The sequence below is a fragment of the Hyperolius riggenbachi genome, chromosome 11 (assembly GCF_040937935.1).
Source record: "Hyperolius riggenbachi isolate aHypRig1 chromosome 11, aHypRig1.pri, whole genome shotgun sequence".
Lineage (NCBI taxonomy): Eukaryota > Metazoa > Chordata > Amphibia > Anura > Hyperoliidae > Hyperolius > Hyperolius riggenbachi.
Window position 1 is genome coordinate 108,447,952 of NC_090656.1, and position 18,034 is coordinate 108,465,985.

The 18,034-nt window shown below is 42.5% G+C and overlaps 1 long non-coding RNA gene across 2 annotated transcripts in view; it reads right to left on the reverse strand.

The window, feature by feature from the left end:
• LOC137538706 (uncharacterized) overlaps nt 1-18,034 on the reverse strand; it is a 93,198-nt gene that overhangs the window by 12,446 nt on the left and 62,718 nt on the right. The window contains exon 3 of one of the 2 annotated variants that reach the window (XR_011024862.1): nt 10,623-10,770. The exons of the other annotated variant lie outside the window; for it this stretch is intronic. This is a non-coding gene — a long non-coding RNA (uncharacterized lncRNA). The remainder of the gene's footprint in view (nt 1-10,622; nt 10,771-18,034) is intronic. 2 annotated transcript variants of the gene reach the window in all.

Below are 18,034 nucleotides of genomic sequence, written 5' to 3' on the forward strand. Positions count from 1 at the left end.
AAACAAATATTTACAGGACCTGATAAGGAAACAAGCCATTATGCCAGTCCCTACTCAGGAAAGGTTTCAGGGTTTCTATTCGAGACTGTTCTTCGTCCAAAAGAACACGGGCGACCTTCGCCCAGTGTTAGATCTAAAAGACCTGAATACCTATATTCAACTAGAACGCTTCAAAATGGAATCATTAAACACGATTATCATGGTAGTGGAACCCCTAGACTTCATGATATCAATCGATCTCGAGGATGCGTACCTTCATGTCCCAATCCAGAAAAATCTCCAGAGATATCTGAGATTCGCAGTCGGGAGTCTACACTTCCAGTTTGTGTGTCTGCCGTTTGGCATCTGCACGGCCCCAAGGACATTTTCGAAGCTCCTGCTGGAAGTTATAGCGATAGTCAGGCTGCAGAATATTCGAGTTTTTCATTATCTAGACGATGTTCTACTGTTAGCTCAAAAAACTCAGGAGGGGGTACGGCACAGAGATATTCTTATGGACACTCTCCGACAGTTTGGATGGCTAATAAACCTGGCCAAAAGTCACTTGAATCCATCTCAAGAATTAGTCTATCTGGGGGCGAAGTTTCAAACCCAAAGAAATACTGTGGGGTTACCGACAGAGAAAATTCCTATAATAAAACAGCGAGTACTTCAGCTACTTTGCCTTTCTCAGACACAAGTGAGATTCTGCCTGAAAGTGTTGGGTACAATGTCCTCAACAATACCTCTGATACCATGGCTGGGCCCATTGGCATTTGAGAAGTCTACAAAGAGGTTTCCTGGATCAGTGGGATGGAGTCAGTATGAGCCAAGCGATACTGGTGACACCACACATGAAAGAAGACCTGCCCTGGTGGCTATCGGACCAAAACCTCATGAAAACATTACCTTTGAGGGCGGAGAAACCTGTAATACTAGGTACAGACGCCAGCACGACCGGCTGGGGAGCAAAATGTGGCTCTCAGATAGCTCAGGGGAAGTGGCCAGCGTCCATGAAACACTGGCCGGCCAACAAATTGGAGCTGAGGGCAGCCCTGTGCGCCCTCTGTCATTTCCAAGACAAATTGATAAACAAGAATGTTCTATTGGAGATGGACAACAGAACAGCTGTAGCCAACACAAAGTGTCCGAGATATTTCAGTCGGTACCCAGAGAGAGAAGCAGAGGTATACGACGCTCTACTAGCCCCATGGACATTTCAGGTCGCTTATGTCTTTCCACCGATACCTCTCATCACGAGATTGTTGAAGAGGCTAGCAGGGGAACCAGTGGTCTTGTTGGCAGTCCTACCTTGGTGGCCAAAAAGACCCTGGTTCCCTATGATCTCTCGGATGGCGACGACTCAACCATTTCACATACCGATCAGCAGGACTCTCCTCTCGCAGGGTCCACTATTGCACCCGAATTCGGCTTGCCTCAACCTCAAGGCATGGAAATTGAGAGGCGGAAGTTAGAGAGGCTTGGATGTTCAGAAACAGTTATCTCGACCCTTCTAAGTGCAAGGAAAGCTACAACGAACGCAACATATTACAGGATATGGAAGGTATACATAGACTTTGCCTCTAAGCAGCACTTTGATCCGCTACAGCCTCCAGTGCACCAGGTATTAGCGTTCCTACAGACCGGATTACAAAAAGGACTTGCATACCATACAATTAAAGTTCAGATTTCGGCAATCTCCACTCTAACTGATCATCGTTGGGCCTTGGAACCCTTAGTGAAACGGTTTGTGGCAGGAGTGATGAGAGTGCGACCACCATCCAGGTCTATATTTCCAAGCTGGGACCTTCCATTAGTCTTGGACTATCTGACCAGAGATCCGTTTGAGCCACTAGAGGATTGTTCTCTGTGGTTCAAAACGTTAAAGTCCGTCTTCCTGGTGGCGATCACTTCAGCAAGGAGGTCATCAGAACCACAGGCTCTAATGCTGGGAATACACGTTTCGTTTTTGCCTTCGTTTAAACCTTCGTTTCGATTGTGCCTTTTGTCCTTTTCGATCCCGAAATAATTGACCGTACGGTTAATATCACCACCCACGGTTTCATTTTTTTTTTTTTCGATTCTGATGGTTTCGTTTTTCCAATGATCGAAGGCTGCAAAGAAACGAAACGTAGTACAGGGACGGACGGCATAAACGAATATATAATCGATCTGAACAGCCATCAAGCCTACCAATGGCTCGATTAGATGGATAAAGAGAGATAATATGAAACATGTTCGATCACTAGTCGTTCGTTTTTGGGGTCTATTAATCGAAACTATAATGAGATTATGACTATTTTCACATATGTTTTCAACACTCGATTCGTTTACAGAACGAATCGAAGGCTAAAACGAAACGTGTATTCCCAGCATAAGTCATCTAGAGCCCTACCTTATCTTTTATCAAGACAGAGTACAGATTAGGCCTGTCCAGGGATTCTTGCCAAAAGTCCCTTCTACACTGCACATTAACCAGGAATGGTCTCTACCCACTTTCAACCAAGAAAATGATCCAATTCTAAATTCCTTGGATGTGGCAAGGAGTCTAAAATCCTATCTGATAGCGACCAAGGACTTTAGGAAAACAGATAGATTATTTGTAGTTCCGAATGGATACCGCAGAGGTGAACTGGCGTCGGCTAGGACTATAGCTTCCTGGTTGGTGCGAACCATACAGGGAGCCTACAAGGCAGCAGGCAAGGATCCACCAACGGACATTCGGGCACATTCGACCAGAGGACTGGCCGCCTCCTGGGCAGCTAGCATGAACATTTCTGTCACAAAAATTGGAGTAGTATCAATACTTTTGTGTAACATTACCAAGTAGACACTTCACGTACGACCACTGTGGAATTTGGGAGAGCAGTTTTATCCTCCTGTCCTTCCTCTCTGTCTGCTGTATAATGTCTCATGAGCAGTTGTTATGTTAATAAATTTGATTTCTTCACCTGCTCCAGTTGCCCTCCCGGTATGTTATTGTTAGCTAGTTACGTCCCGTTGTGCTGACATGGAGGCATTGGGAAAACGGAAAATACTCCACATACTATATTCCTAAGCCACAACAATCTATAAATATATCATAAGACAATAATGTCCACACACTAATCCACCAATTAGAATAGGGTAGACATATAACAATTTTATCCACCAATTACAATAGGGTAGACATATAACAATTTTATTAAATTTCAGGCTATAACTCATATTAATTTAGCCACAAACAAAGAAAATATTCAGTCATATCTATTAAGCCAGAAATAAATAATAATATCCTAAACAGCACAGACAGACTGTGAAATGCCGATACAATGAATATTTTCGTGAATATGAGATATAAAATGTTTTATTTTTGTTCTTAGATGTAATTTAATAGGGTGCTTTTGTTGTTGTACCGTGTGCAAAATATATTTGAAAATGAGAAAGTTGTACGTATGTTTTTAGGTTGACTGTTCTTTAATGACCTCAGGAAGCGGGCCTGAACCTGTGAAACGCGTTTGTCAACAGTATAACCGCTTTTTTTTTTAAATAAAGGCTCCCTGATAAACCATTCTCGTGAGTCTTCTGTAGAGGTAAGAAACCTCTTTTTTATACATATAAATATATTGATACCAGTTACCCAACTCCACACACTTTTGGGCGCCTCCTCACAACCCCGATCCAGTTACTGCACACCTCCCACGGAGGTGACGACCTCGACCACAGTTGACCAGTTCCATCACGGATAGAGGACCCGAAGAGGGGTGCGACCGCCCGGCTCCTGTGTAATCCGGGATACCGAGTGGGTACGGTCTTTTCTTGCGGGCTTATAAGTTGGTTGCAGGACTGCAACCCGTGTTTGTGAGTACCCATTCTATAAGTAATCAAACCATCAGGCGATAATAACGGTATTGCACTATTGGGCTCCCGGTCTTCCTTCTCTCAACAGAAAAAGGTAACTCCCCTTCAGAAGTGAAGGAAGGACCCTTGACCTGTATTCTCCTTTGACTCACATGGAAGCTAAGAAGTTGGCCTTTACCACAGTGAGTACTACCAGTGATTTGTGCTGGTTGGTTGAGACTTCTGGTTTGTTGAGTTCTGGATAACTGGGACTGTGTGTGTGTGTGTGTGTGTGTGTGTAGTTTATTGCATTTTTTTTACTTTATATATATATATATATATATATATATATATATATATATATATACATATATATATATATATATATATATATATATATATATATATATATATATATATATATATATATATGAATAAATATCCTTATGACATGGTTTTTAGGGATACACAAAGTATTCTGATCTTTCGAAACAACTCTTCAGATCTTGGGACACTATTTGTGAACAAAGGATATCCACACAAGTTGTCTAAAGAGCCTTCCATGCATCAAAGAAAATGCAACACCACCCACTACTTATCTGCAAACTTTGCAAGAACAATGATGGGGGTGAGAATCATCAGACCATATAATCAGTGGATGGGGAGTAGCAATGTCCTACACATTGCAGGTGCCAGGGGGGTCCACTCCTGTCCTACACTTCCTCCCTTTTCTTTGGCAGTGTAACGCATCAAAGCTTTACCTGCTCCAGTGCTGGGTTGGTCCACTCTACCATATGGTGGCAGCATAATATTTGTTATGGAAGGAGGGGAATGGTGACTGCATGGGTTGGGGGGGGGGGGGGGGCAAGGGGAAGGGATTTGCCACACTTATTCACAGAGATAGGGTGGGGAGTAAATGGAGCCTGGGGGGGGGGGGGGGGTGTCATGAAATTTTCATGTGGGGGCCCCATGGTTTGTAGTTTTGCCCTTGATCAGTGAACTAATGTTTATTCTATGTTAAACACGCATTGGAGGATACTACGCACTCATTGTTATATTTGACATTTTATCACCCCCAAACTGTGTCTTAGGGCTGGTGCACACCAAGAGCACTTCTGAGCGCTTTTAAAAACTCTAGTGCTTTGAAAAGCGCTTGGCTAATGTATTTGAATGGTATGGATCATATGAGAGCGATGTGATTTCCTCCCACACGCAGGTCCTGCAGGCTTTCTGCGCTTTTCTAAAGAGATTCAGCCTCAATGTTAAGTATAGGAAAGTGAAAAATCGCTCTGAAAAGCGCTAGAACAGAGCAATTTTCCAAGTGTTTTTGTTACAGAAGCTGTTTAGTTCCAGCTCTACTGTAACAAAAAAGAAAAAAAGGTACAGGCATGACAACAAAATCGCTAGGCACATGCCTAGAATTGCCTAGAAAAATCACTTCAAAAAGCGATGAGCGTTTGCGTTTACGCTTGCGCTTTTTGGTGTGCACTGGCCGAAACTTCTAAATGAAATGAGTATGTAAAGAAAGAGTGGAGAACAGATCACAAAAACTTTATTTGCAAAAACTTTATCAAGTAGATGCTTTATTGACACCAAATGAATAGATCCAGTTTATTCACAAGTATTGGCACAAAAATGTTATAGCAAGCTGTACTAAGGGCTCCTTTCCACTTACATCGATTGCGATGCTGAATCGCAAAATCACAAATCGCTAGCGATTTTTGAATCGCAAGGGTTGCCACATTAACATAGGAATTGAACTGTGATTCAATTTTTACAAAAGTGCAATCGTGTTCCAGGCGATTTTTTACTGCGATTTTTGCAGTGCAAGTCCATTGCATATGCAAAATCACGATCGAGTTAAAAAATAGTGGCAAGGTGCAATTGCTGGCGTTTACCAATTGCTAGTGGAAAAGGGCCTTAAGTCTTCCAGCAAGCCAACAAATGGCAAATTAGCTGTCCCAGCAAATCGGAAGTTGAGGGGGTGGGGCAATAGAGCAGCAGATTAGAAGCTCCAGAAGTCTAAAAACACAAAGGATGGTAGAAAAAAATCCCCCAAGGTGCCCATACATCAGACGTCACACACGAGTCACCCCGGCAGCGTGTATGGGGCGAACAAAAGAACGGCGGATTCAGAAGATGGACGAGCACCGCAACACAGGACAGGTAATGTATAAATGCACACAATACATACACATTTATACATTGCGGCCTGACATCTTGCAGCATGTCCGATCAACATGCTAGACCCGAAATTGGTTACATCGTTGATAATAATTATAGAGTCGGAAGGACGATCAACCGCCAAGCTGCCTGATGTATGGCCACCTTTGCAGTAAGGGATGAGTGACAGATTACCCAGCAAGCTCATGGTGAACCAGAACTCCTGAGGGCAGGATGAGGTTGGAGCATGGCCTAGAGGTTTTTCAGATAGCTACTGCAGAGTAAACAGATGGCTCCTGCAGAGTTCAGTCTTCAGCTTCACACTCGATTCCAGTAGCAGCAATAGAGGTCCAGGTACTTACAAGTAGTGAGATCCAGGTACAGGTGACTTTTTTCACACCTTGAGGGCCCTTTCACACTGGGGCAGTGCAGTGCTGTATTTTACCGTACCCCACTGCCGGGCGATGAAAGTCTATGTAGACTTTCATACTTCTGCGGTACGGCGCAATGCGACGGAAGTGAGGTTTTCGCCGCATCCCCGTTGCAGGTATAGAACTACGTTATCGCGCGGCTACTGCATCGAGTTGCAGCAATCTGCATCGGTCCGGAAGTCATGTTAGTCTATGGCGACGCAGGGATATTTAAAAAGTTACCAACGTGATGGGGCGGCGCACATGCGCAGAAGCGTATTTTTGCAATATGCTTCCGTGCACTTCCGCATGCCCGAAGCAGGAAGTGACCGCAGGCGCACGTCACTTCCTGTTTGGCCTTATGCCAGATGGGGAATACCGCGTAGTAATGTGGTATTTCCTGTAGGCCTGTTTCTGGCGGGTTGGAGCGATGTGGTGCGGCGGAAGCGACGCATCGCATCGCTGCCGCCGGTTTACAGTGTGAAATCAGCCTCAGCAGCTTCCAAAAAATAAATGTTTGATCTCTGAGAACCCAGTCTATTTGAGAACGCTAAACTGCTGATTAGCAGAGGGAGGTGAAAAATCCACTGGACCATATGGAGCCAGAACTGGATCATCCGCAAGGCATTAAGGCAGATGCCTAGGGCCTGGTAGGTGTCCAGGGGGCCTGACTGCCACCTTTTCTCATCCCCATTCCACATCCTACCAAATAAGCCAGGTGGCCAGCAGAGGGAGACAAATATACTGTCTTGCCTAGGGCCTCATTTCATGTGAATCCTTCTCTGTATGGAGCTGGTTTCTCTACTGTTGGAAGTGTATAGATTATTGCACAGGGTGATTATTTAGTTATACGGTCAGGTGGGAACAACATTTGTTTAATATATGTACTGCTTCATCTGTTAATGAAATCGTGTAGAATTCCACTCATTTTTACGGGATCCATGATAATCTGGAGACCTTCTTTGGGAAATTCAACAGTAATTCAGATTCTTAATATCGATTGACAGCTAAATAGTCCATTTGCATGCATTATAGTGATATAACCTTCACTCTGTTACATTGATTTTCAGTTATATATTTATAGTACCGGTACATAGATTTTATTAATATTTATCATGCTGCACTCACTGCTACTACATTGCCAGCCATCTGTGTTTTTTGTGCAACATATACTGTATACATACATATACATACATGTGTATATACATATATATATATATATATATATATATATATATATGTATATCTATCTATCTATCTATCTATCTATCTATCTATCTATCTATATATATATATATATATATATATTGTGTATAATTAGTTTAGTACAGATAGCAGATGTAAAAGATAGAGTAAAAAAAGGGATAGGATGAGACAAGAAACGAAAAGAGGAATGTTACATAATACTTCCAGTTATGGTTAAAGTGTGTGTTATGAAAGCCCAGCATTATCACAGCATTGTAGCCAAGGAGTCCAGGTTTTCTCAAAAACTAGGAATTTATCATATTTGATGGCTTGGATTCTTTCAACCAGCATTATATTCTTGACTAACTGCATTAGTGGAAAGATTGAATAGTTTCCATTCTTTTGCTAGATGGGGTTTGACTGCAAGGCAATATGATGAATTTTCATTGTTTCATTGCCTCGCTGGCTCAGCGCTGCTCGTCTCTGCTGAGGGCGAGGCTGATTTGAACATCAATTAGTCATATGGGCAGTCACATGACTGGGGTTTATAAAGCGGTGATTATAATCACCGTCAGATAAGATGACCCGGGGGAGGGTCGGGGGCTGTATGGGAGTGTGGATTGATCTAACAGAGCACCAGACAGGGATAAGGAAGGCACTGATCATCTGCTATGAGCTCTTATATTGCAATAAAGTACATAACTTTTTTTTTCAACTCACATCATAAGTCCTTTAACTACTTAAGGACCGCAGTAATTTGCATTGATCTGTGCTGGGTGGGCTCTTCAGCCCCCAGCACAGATTGTGTGGCAGGCATGGCGATCAGACTTCCCCCCTTTTTTCCCCACTAGGGGGATGTCCTGCTGGGGGGGTCTGATCGCCGCCGCTGCCTTGTGCCTTGTGGGGGTCATCAAAGCCCCCCTCCGCAGCGCTATTCTGCCCTCTCTCTCCTTCCCTCCCTCTCCTCATTACTGTGGGCGGTACAGGACGGCGATCCGTCCTGTACCGCCTTTGATAGGCTTCAGCCTATCAGACGGCGGCGATCTCCAGCCAATCAGAGGCCGGGGATCGCCGATCTCCTTTATCTTCTTCCCTGGGTGTTTACATTACTGTTCACGGAGACTCCCTCCATGAATTGACATGGAACGGCCGCTTTAACGAGCGGCCGTTTCCATGGAAATACCACTGCGACCAGCCGCCGCCTATCAACGTTGGCTAGTCTTTAAAGGGACTCCGAGCTCAAAAAAAAAGGAAAGGTGTACTCACCAGGGGCTTTTTCCAGCCCAGTGCTGGTCGAGAGGTCCCACGCCGGCGTCCTGGCTCCTCTTCTTCACCCCGCTCCGGAATGGCTGACAGGCCGCAGCCCGGGCGACACTCTCCCGAGTGTCGGGCTGCTCCTTCCGCATATGACGCGGATTACGTCACACGCCGGCAGCCTCGCGTCATCACGGCGGCCGGCGTGAAAGTACTGCGCATGCGCGAACAAAGCCCCTGGTGAGTACAACTTTCCTTTTTTTTCTGAGCTCGGAGTCCCTTTAAGTGGTTAACCATTTCAGCCCGCAGGGATTTTTCACCTTATGCATCAGAGCAATTTTCACCTCCCATTCATTTGCTAATAACTTTATCACTACTTATCACAATTTATTGATCTATATCTTCTTTTTTCCACCACTAATTAGGCTTTCTTTGGGTGAAACATTTTGCTAAGAATTATTTTTTTATAAATGCATTTTAACAGGAATATTAAGAAAAAAATGGAAAAAATTCAGTTTCAGTTTTTGGCCGTTATAGCTTTAAAATAATACATGCTACCATAAATAAAACCTATGTATTTTATTTGCCCGTTTGTCTTGGTTATTACACCATTTAAATGTTGTCCCTATCACAATGTATGGCGCCAATATTTTATTTGGAAAAAAAGGTGCATTTTTTCAGTTTTGCGTCCATAACCATTTGCACGCTTATAATAAATGTTTGTAGTATACCCCCTTCACATGCATATTTTAAAAGTTCAGACCTTTAGGTAACTATTTATGTGTTGTTTCTTTTGTTTTTTTTTATTGTAATTTTTTTCCCAATAAAAATTTTATTTGGGTAATTTTTTGGTGTTGTGAAATAAACAGTTCATTTTTAATGTCATAATGTGTGTAAATTGCTTGAAAAATGTATGTAGATGTAGTTTTACTATTTGGCCACAAGATGGCCACCTTGAGTTTTTGTCTTTTTCCCTTGCTTCCCGGAAGGAGGACGGGGATTTTTTTTTAAATAGAAAAACTGCGGTCTCTGATAAGAGACCGTTGGTTTTTCTACTGGGGACTTAGATCGGTGAACGGAAACCATGTTCCCGTTCACTGATCTCTCGGCTACCAGGGAACAGCACAGGGACACGGGGGCGCGCGGGAGCGCTCCACTGCAGCAGAGCAGCCACCTGGACGTGATCACGTCCGGGCGGCTGAAATGGTTAAGAGCCACATCAACCTAACATGCAGACAGCCTGTTTTGGACTGTTGGTAGTGATTGATATGGCTCTATGGTATAGGGGCTGGGACCACAACAACAGAATACCCAAGCAGCTTGCAGGAGAACACACACTCTTCTTGCAGCTGCAAGGTTTTGTAGAAGGATCCTAGGTCACATGACTGACTTTTTCAAAGTTCACGTTTTAAGGACAGTAAATCTACATCCTTGGATACTTCCTCTAAGCTTCAGGGACATAGGTATGCATCCACAACAAGTGATGCGCACAGTGCATGTTGTAGCACCTAGGTTCTCAACATGCGGTACGCGTACCCCAGGGGGTACTTCTGATGCTTCCAGGGGGTACTCGGGCTTGATACACTTAACCAAGAATAACCAATTTAGAGTTTTAGAAAATTATAAATCTTATTTAAACAACACCAAATTAGTATTTTAGCTACTTAAAAGCAATAGTAAATACTTGGAAGTTGTTTAGAACCATTATCATGCACAACGATTCAATATATATTTGTTAAGGGTTACTTGTCATAATGGTTACTATGCTAGGGGGTACTTGGTGAGTACAAGGTATTTAAAGGGGGTACATACCAATAAAATGTTGAGAAACACTGTTGTTGCACACACAAATGCTCATAATCACTTGGGATCGATCAAGGACTAATTATGGAAGCCCTAGATGAGGTCCGATAACTCACTCCTTCCTCTCCCATGCAGAAATCACCAGTCAGTATCAATGCTAAGGTAAGGGAGCAAACATATGGGGTCACAATACAAAGCACTCTATAAGGGGGTTATGCTGGGAATACACGGTTAGTTTTTGAGGTGATTAGATGGTTTGATAGATAATTTCCGACATGTCCGATCTCCCTTTCGATCCTTTCGCCACTCGATTTCTGATAGAAGTGAATGGAAAAAGATAAGAAAAACGAGCGGAAGATAAGAGAATCGACTGCAGAATCGAGCGGCAAAAACGATCGAGAGGAGAATCGAGCGCCAGAAACGAACCGGGTATTCCCAGCATAACATAGGCACTTTTATGTAAACCTTTGAGTTAGAAAAATAAAAAACTGAGATACCTACCTTTGGAACCTCCAGAGGCTACTGCACATGTGTGAACCGTTGACAAGCCCTTGTCAATGGTTTTGCAGAGGGTAGGGATGAACAATGATATGCAAATAATTTCTTCTTGCATTCAAATTTCATGTTGATTAAATGCAGCTTGAAATTAGACCAATTAGAATAACTTCCTGTCATGTTTTATTAGTTCAAGTCAAACCTGCATAAGATTCACATTAAATTTGAATGCAAGGAAAAATTATTTGCATCTAATTGATCATCCCTAGCAGAGGGGACAGCGCTGGAACAGACCAGTGGAGGAGGAGGGGGGAAGCCTCTAAGATGGTCCAATGCCTCCAGCTCTCGAGGTAAGTACCCAGATTGGTCACTGTCAGTGTGAAGCTGAGATAGTACATTTATTACAGCAGTCATCACAGTTTGCTCCAGAGAGAGCTCAGCAGCATCTTAATGGTTTGTCAGCAGTATGCACTGACTAATTGTGTGGGATACAGAACTGACTAATAAGCTGGAAGCCGACGAAGATGCAAGATTAATTCGTTAAAGGTTTATTGCTTCATTATCTATTTCTGTCCTGTAAATAAGTGTTTGGAACAGATAGACTATAATTCCAATCTTGTGGAAAATGTGAAACTGAGAATGAAGCCAGAGAAATGATAGTTTATATAAACAACATTCATTTCATTCGTTGTTTTCTTAAGGCTGGTGGCACACCTAATGTTAGCGATGTGTTGCAAAGCGCCGCCCCCCGGCTGGTGACAAACTCCTTGCTGGGCAGGAAGTACATCACTGGGATTCCCGTTGGTCCGCACTTGCGTGGCACATCGCACCATGCTCACATCGTGCGCGCTTACTCTGGCGCCCATTGACTCGTGTTGCTGCTTAATCAAATCTTGTGGTGACACGCTGCAGACTTTGTGCCGGGATTGCTGCGGTTTTGATACTTCTGGCACATCATGCAAACTGGCCATTTTGGCAGGGGAAAGCAGGTTTGCTCAAGAGAGAAAAGCCTCTGGATGCTAGAGAGGCTTCCCCCCTCTTCATACATCAGCCATATATGTCACTATCCATTACAGGGATGCACTTAGCGGTTCAACACTCTCACAGCCCGGCAGATATCTCAAAGTGGACTCCATAAAGCCTCAAGCTTTTACGGAGTTTAGTTGGCAAATACAGGCATACAGGTGTATGTACATCAGCAATCCTCTAATCTCAGCAAAGCACAAATATGAAGCTCAGTTAGGTTTTTGGCGGTGCACTGCATTGCATCTTGAGTCATTCCTAGTGAATAACTCAGGTTCTGCCTTCAGAACAGGCTATGATATGTTACACTAAGAAAGATGGAAATATCAGCAGCACCGCTACAGTGAAAAAGATAGCTCTTTTATTTGTGCAATAAAATCATTTAGCAAAAATAGAGCTGGAGGCAACAGTTGCCTCCAGCTCTATTTTTGTTACATGATTTTATTGCACAAATAAAAGAGCTATCTTTTTCACTGTAGCGGTGCTGCTGATATTTCTTTTTTTGCTAGTTTTGAACTTGATGAGCAACAAGTTCTGATCAGCTATAGCACGCTTGTCTCCATTGAGAGTGCTGGGTCAAACAACTTGTTTACACTAAGAAAGATGTAAGAAATCCAATATTGCTGAAAATATTGTATCAACAATGGGATATTAATAAATACAACAATATCTATTTCTCGTAAGTTCTAGGTGGTCATTTGGCAAAGGAATACACATCAACAACAGCATAAATGAAGTTTATATTGCATGTGATATTTGCGATACAGGTACAGGTATTGATGAGCTACAGAAAGCAACAAGTACAGAACAATTCAAGCATATAAAAACATAAAGCTTAGGAAAAAATGCCCACAATGTATACATTAATATGTAACCTGAATGCAGCTTCCCAATATGTCCTACAATACAGCCCACATTACCCAGAACCACCCTGTGGGGAGTTGGCCAACGAAATATCACATTCTAAGCCGGCTATTGGCTGTCAGGAGCATGTGATGGGCTGCAGCTCACTGCGTGTGCACCGGGACCTATACCAAAATTGCAGCTTCCAGTGACTTGTACTCTGATTCCCAGGACTAATATGTTTTGGTACCAGGCTAGTTTGTTTACCAACATGCAACATGCTGCACTAAAACTCAGAACTGTTTATTTGCTAGAATGTCTCTTAAAGTGTACCAGAGATGAAGCACCCTCATGTATTTTACCATATATATCAGTGGGAACATTAGAGAAAACACCTACCCTGCTCTCTGTTTCATTCTTCACTGTTCAGCTTGCTTCTTATCAGCCCTGATAAAATCCCCGACTGAGCATTCAGTCTGGCTTTGCTATAATGATTCCTGAGCAGAGCCACAAGGGGGCAGGCTTGGGCTTGAAAACACATCAGAGAAGACAGACTCAGCTATAATGATTCCTGAGCAAAACCAGACTGAATGTTTGGGATTTTACCAGTGCTGCTAAAAAGCAAGCTGAACAGTGAAGAATGAAACAGAGAGCAGGGTAGGTGTTTTCTCTAATGTTTCCACTGATATATATGGTAAAACACATGAAGGTGCTTCATCTCTGGTTCACTTTAAATCAGAACTGTGAATAAGTAAATGAGGGATTCTGTATTGCAAGAATATAATATATAATAATATAATTAATTCTTACATAAAACACTTGTATAAAAAGTGACATTTAAAAAAAATACATAAATAGTTACCTTATGGACTCAACTTTTTTTTAATATGTATGTCATGAAGGTATATTACTGTTATTTTTGCAAATAAAGGCATGTAATTAGTGACAGGCGCAAAACCGAAACAATACACCTTACTTTCCAAATTTTAAACATTGTAATAACTGGGACAAATGGGCAAATAAGAGGTATGGGTTTTATCCACAGCAACAGGTTTATTTCAAAAATATAAAACTGAGAAATAATGATTTTTTTTTTCTAATTTTTCTTATTATTCCTGTTAAATGCATTCAGAATAAAATAATTCTAAGGAAAATGTACCACCTAAAGAAAGCCTAATTGAGGGTGAAAAAAATAAGATATACTGTAGATAGTTTCATTTTGGTAAGTAGTGATAAAGTTATGGGCGAATTAATGAAAGGAGCACTAAAAGATGAAAATTGCTCTTGTCCATAAAGGGGGAAAAACCCTCGGTAGTGAAGTGGTTAAGCTACATACATACTTTGGAAAATTGCTGTTCAAAGTGATCATTCCGGATCATTTTGGGTGACAGCACAGAAACAAGGGATGTACAGACATGATGCATGGCTCTGTGCAGAGCAGGGTGTTCTCTTCTGTGGGGACAGGAATGGAGGAGATGAGTGCTCCTCCACAGCAATAATAGTAGGGAGGAGTAAGAAGCCAGGAAATCTGCGCATGTGCAGAGAGGACTCACAGGCTTCATATTCCGGGGTCACAGCACAACTTTATGTCAGAGTCACCTGTCCTATGTAATGGATAGCAGCCAGCCTGGGAGCAGGAGCGGTTACCTAAGGGGCCAGTAAGTGTCTCTTCTTAACCAAATAGCTGTGGGTATGCTTATATATATGCAATACCCACAGCATCTACTCAGCATCCCTTTAAAGCCCTACCCCATAGCTGTTTGGCTATATTACCTTCAACAGTGCAGAGTTCAGAAAGGACAAATGTCTAACTCTAAACCCAAGAAAAAGTCTTGCTAATGTCAACACACATGGTAAAAAAAAAATCATCTTTCTCATTTTCTCTGCTGCTGGAACTGCCTTTTTTCTCCTCCCCCATCCTCTCTTCTGATTGGTCCCCCAGGTTCTTTCCTCAGCACCAAATTCTTAGGTTGTCAAATGACTGGTTACCGCAGTTTTTGTTAATAAAATTGCAGTCCCAGAGGGATAGTACCCACATTGCAGGGTACCACCACATTTCAATGAAGAGAGGGATTTCAATTGTTTTCCCGATCCAACGATGAATTACCTTGTGACCGTTTTTATTAAAGTAAACCTGAAATAATAATAAACTTATGAGATAACTCATTCTATGTGTAATACTAATGGCAAGTAAAACATTAGTAACATAGCCATGAGTATCATTTTTATCTGAAAGGACCACTATCACAAAAAATGTAGGCAGTTACAATCTGACAGAACCGAGAGGTTTTGGGCCAGTCCACCTCCTCATGGGGGATTCTCAGGATTTTCTTTGTTTTCAACAGCATTTCGAGAACAGTAGTTTCAAAGTCTGAGAAAATAGTGTGCGAGTGAGAATGGAGGCTGGCTGGTATCTTACTATTTTGGCAGTTAAACTGCTGGTCAGGAAATGCTGTTGAAAACAAAGAAAACCCTGAGAATCCCCCATGAGGAGATGGACTGGCCCAAAACCTGACGGTTCTGTAAGATTTTAACTGCCTACTTTTTTCGCGATAGTGGTCCTTTAAAGAGAAACTGTAACCAAGAATTGAAATTCATCCCAGTCAGTTTGCAACGAGAAATCTTTTCCGTTTTTTTCAAATGGATCATCAGGGGACTCTGTCTGGCTGATATTGTGGTGAAGCTCCTCCCCCAGTGTGATGTCAGGACCATGGTTTTGACATCACACTGTGGGAGCCTTGTTGCTTTGTGGGAAATAACAGCTGTTTCCAACTGCCAAAAAAGCAAGCAGCATCTCCTTCCAGTGACATCACCTTCCAGCAGTAAAAATGTTCCCATGTGATAAATGTCAGAATGTAAATCAGGGAGATGAAAGATTTTGCAATGGGCAAACACTTACTAAATAATTTATACATAATCATTGTAAATATGAAGCACTTTTTATTACATTATTTTCACTGGAGTTCCCCTTTATGTTTACTGGCTTAATATTTAAGATTGCATCAGACTGTCACAGTTGCTGCTTAGAATCCACAGTCTGCCTTTTAAGCTGAAAGAGAAGTAATGACCCATTGAACTTCCCTGAACGTAAACCGTAACAGAAGCCTTATCTCACTGTTTCTCAGCTGTTTTTGCTTGTATTTACTTTTCAGGAAACCAGACTAAGTTCTACAAGCTGTTTGGCAACCTCTTTTGCATAGATAACAACTCAAGTATTTTAACTCTTTGTGTACTGGAAAACAGAAAAGGACTTCAGACAGTTTCTTACTAAGGCTAGTATAATATATGCAGTGGCTGGATAGTGTAATGGTTAAGGGCTCTGACACAGGAGACCTGGGTTCAAATCTCGGCTCTGCCTGTTCAGTAAACCAGCACCTATTTCAGTAAGGAGTTTCTTGGGCAAGTCTCCTTAACACTGCTACTGCCTACTGAGTGCGCTCTAGTGGCTGCCTCGCAAGTGCTTTGAGTCAGACAGGAGAAAGGCGCTATACAAATACTGCAATTATTATTATATCTACCTATGTTTATTTCATGATGTCACTTCAGGTAAGCTTTAAATGTGTATGGGCCCATTTACCTCCAGATATACTATATAATAATCCCCCTGTCGCTGCGTCCTCCTGTGCCCCTTTGCACATGCCTTCTGCCTGGTGCACATGTGCGGCACGTGGCCATGGGCAGACTTCGGGTAACAGTCATGAATGGCGCATGGGGCTGTGGATGCACCAGTTCCCCCAGTGCCCGTTATTAAACGGGCCTTCTGACTAATTAGGAGATACAGGATACACCTTTTATCAACTAAATATTTTGGCTGAAGACTTGAGTATCTCCCGTCACATGATCGAAACCCTGTCAGCCTCTTTAAAGGGAACCTGAACCAAGGAAAATATAACAGAAATGCACCCTGTACGTTTTTAAAGAGTTTAGCCTGTGTAATTCTCCGTCATTTGTGTCTAATCACTAGTTGTAATTTTTAGAGCAGAGAGGACGTTCTGAGTTCAGGTCCACTTTAAAAGGAACCTTAACTAAAAAAAAATCCATGAGTTTCCCTTACCTGGGGCATCTACCAGCCCCCTGCAGCCATCCTGTGCCCTCGCAGTCACTCATGGCTCCTCTGGTCCCCCGCTGGCAGCTAGTTTCGTTTTTGCCAACTGGTAGACGGCTGGCCGCCATGCGTACATTTTTACGCATTGCCGCTGGTGCAGAAAACTATCGCGGTCATTAACAAGTACATTTTTACGCGTTACGGGTGCAATGCGTAAAAATTCACACATTGCACCTGTAATGCGTAAAAATGTACTTGTTAATGTCCGTGATAGCTTCCTGCACCAGCGGGAATGCGTGAAAAGGTATGCATGGCGCCGGCCGACTCCCAGTAGGCAAAAACGAAACTAGCTGGCAGCGGTGGACTGGAGCAGCAGTGAGTGACTGTGCGAGTGCACAGGATGGCTGCAGGGGGCTGGAAGATACCCCAGGTAAGTGAAACTCATGTTTTTTTTTGTGTTAAGGTTCCCTTTAAGTAGAAATGGGACAAGAGCTGCCATGCCTGAGCGGAAGGAGACAGGGCAGCAATCTGTATCTGTAATCTATTTATATGTCTGCTCTTAAAATCACTCCCACTACAGTAGTTATAGGAGCAGTAAGTATTTCCATAATACAAAGGAGATATATCATGAGGAAGGTGTCTTTTTCGAATTTTCACTTTACTAGTGACTGTCGGCATTGATTAAAACAGCTAATTATTTATTTAAAATTAAATTTCACTTCTGTATGTGCCTGAAGCTGCAGACTGCTCAGGCTGGTACTGTTTACTTCTGCAGGTAATTTAGAAGGTTGCAAAGGATAATGGCGCCATCTAGTGACACAGAACTAGTCATACCTAGCAGCCGTCTGGGATGGGAAGGAGAGAAATATTTTAGCATGAAAGTATTTGTACAGTAAAAGACAAGTACCCTGGATGAACTTACTGAAGCAAATAGGGCCCATGTCCACTGAAAAACATTACTGAAAATGCACTGTGAATGGTTTGATAAAATGACCACTATTCAAAGCAAATATAG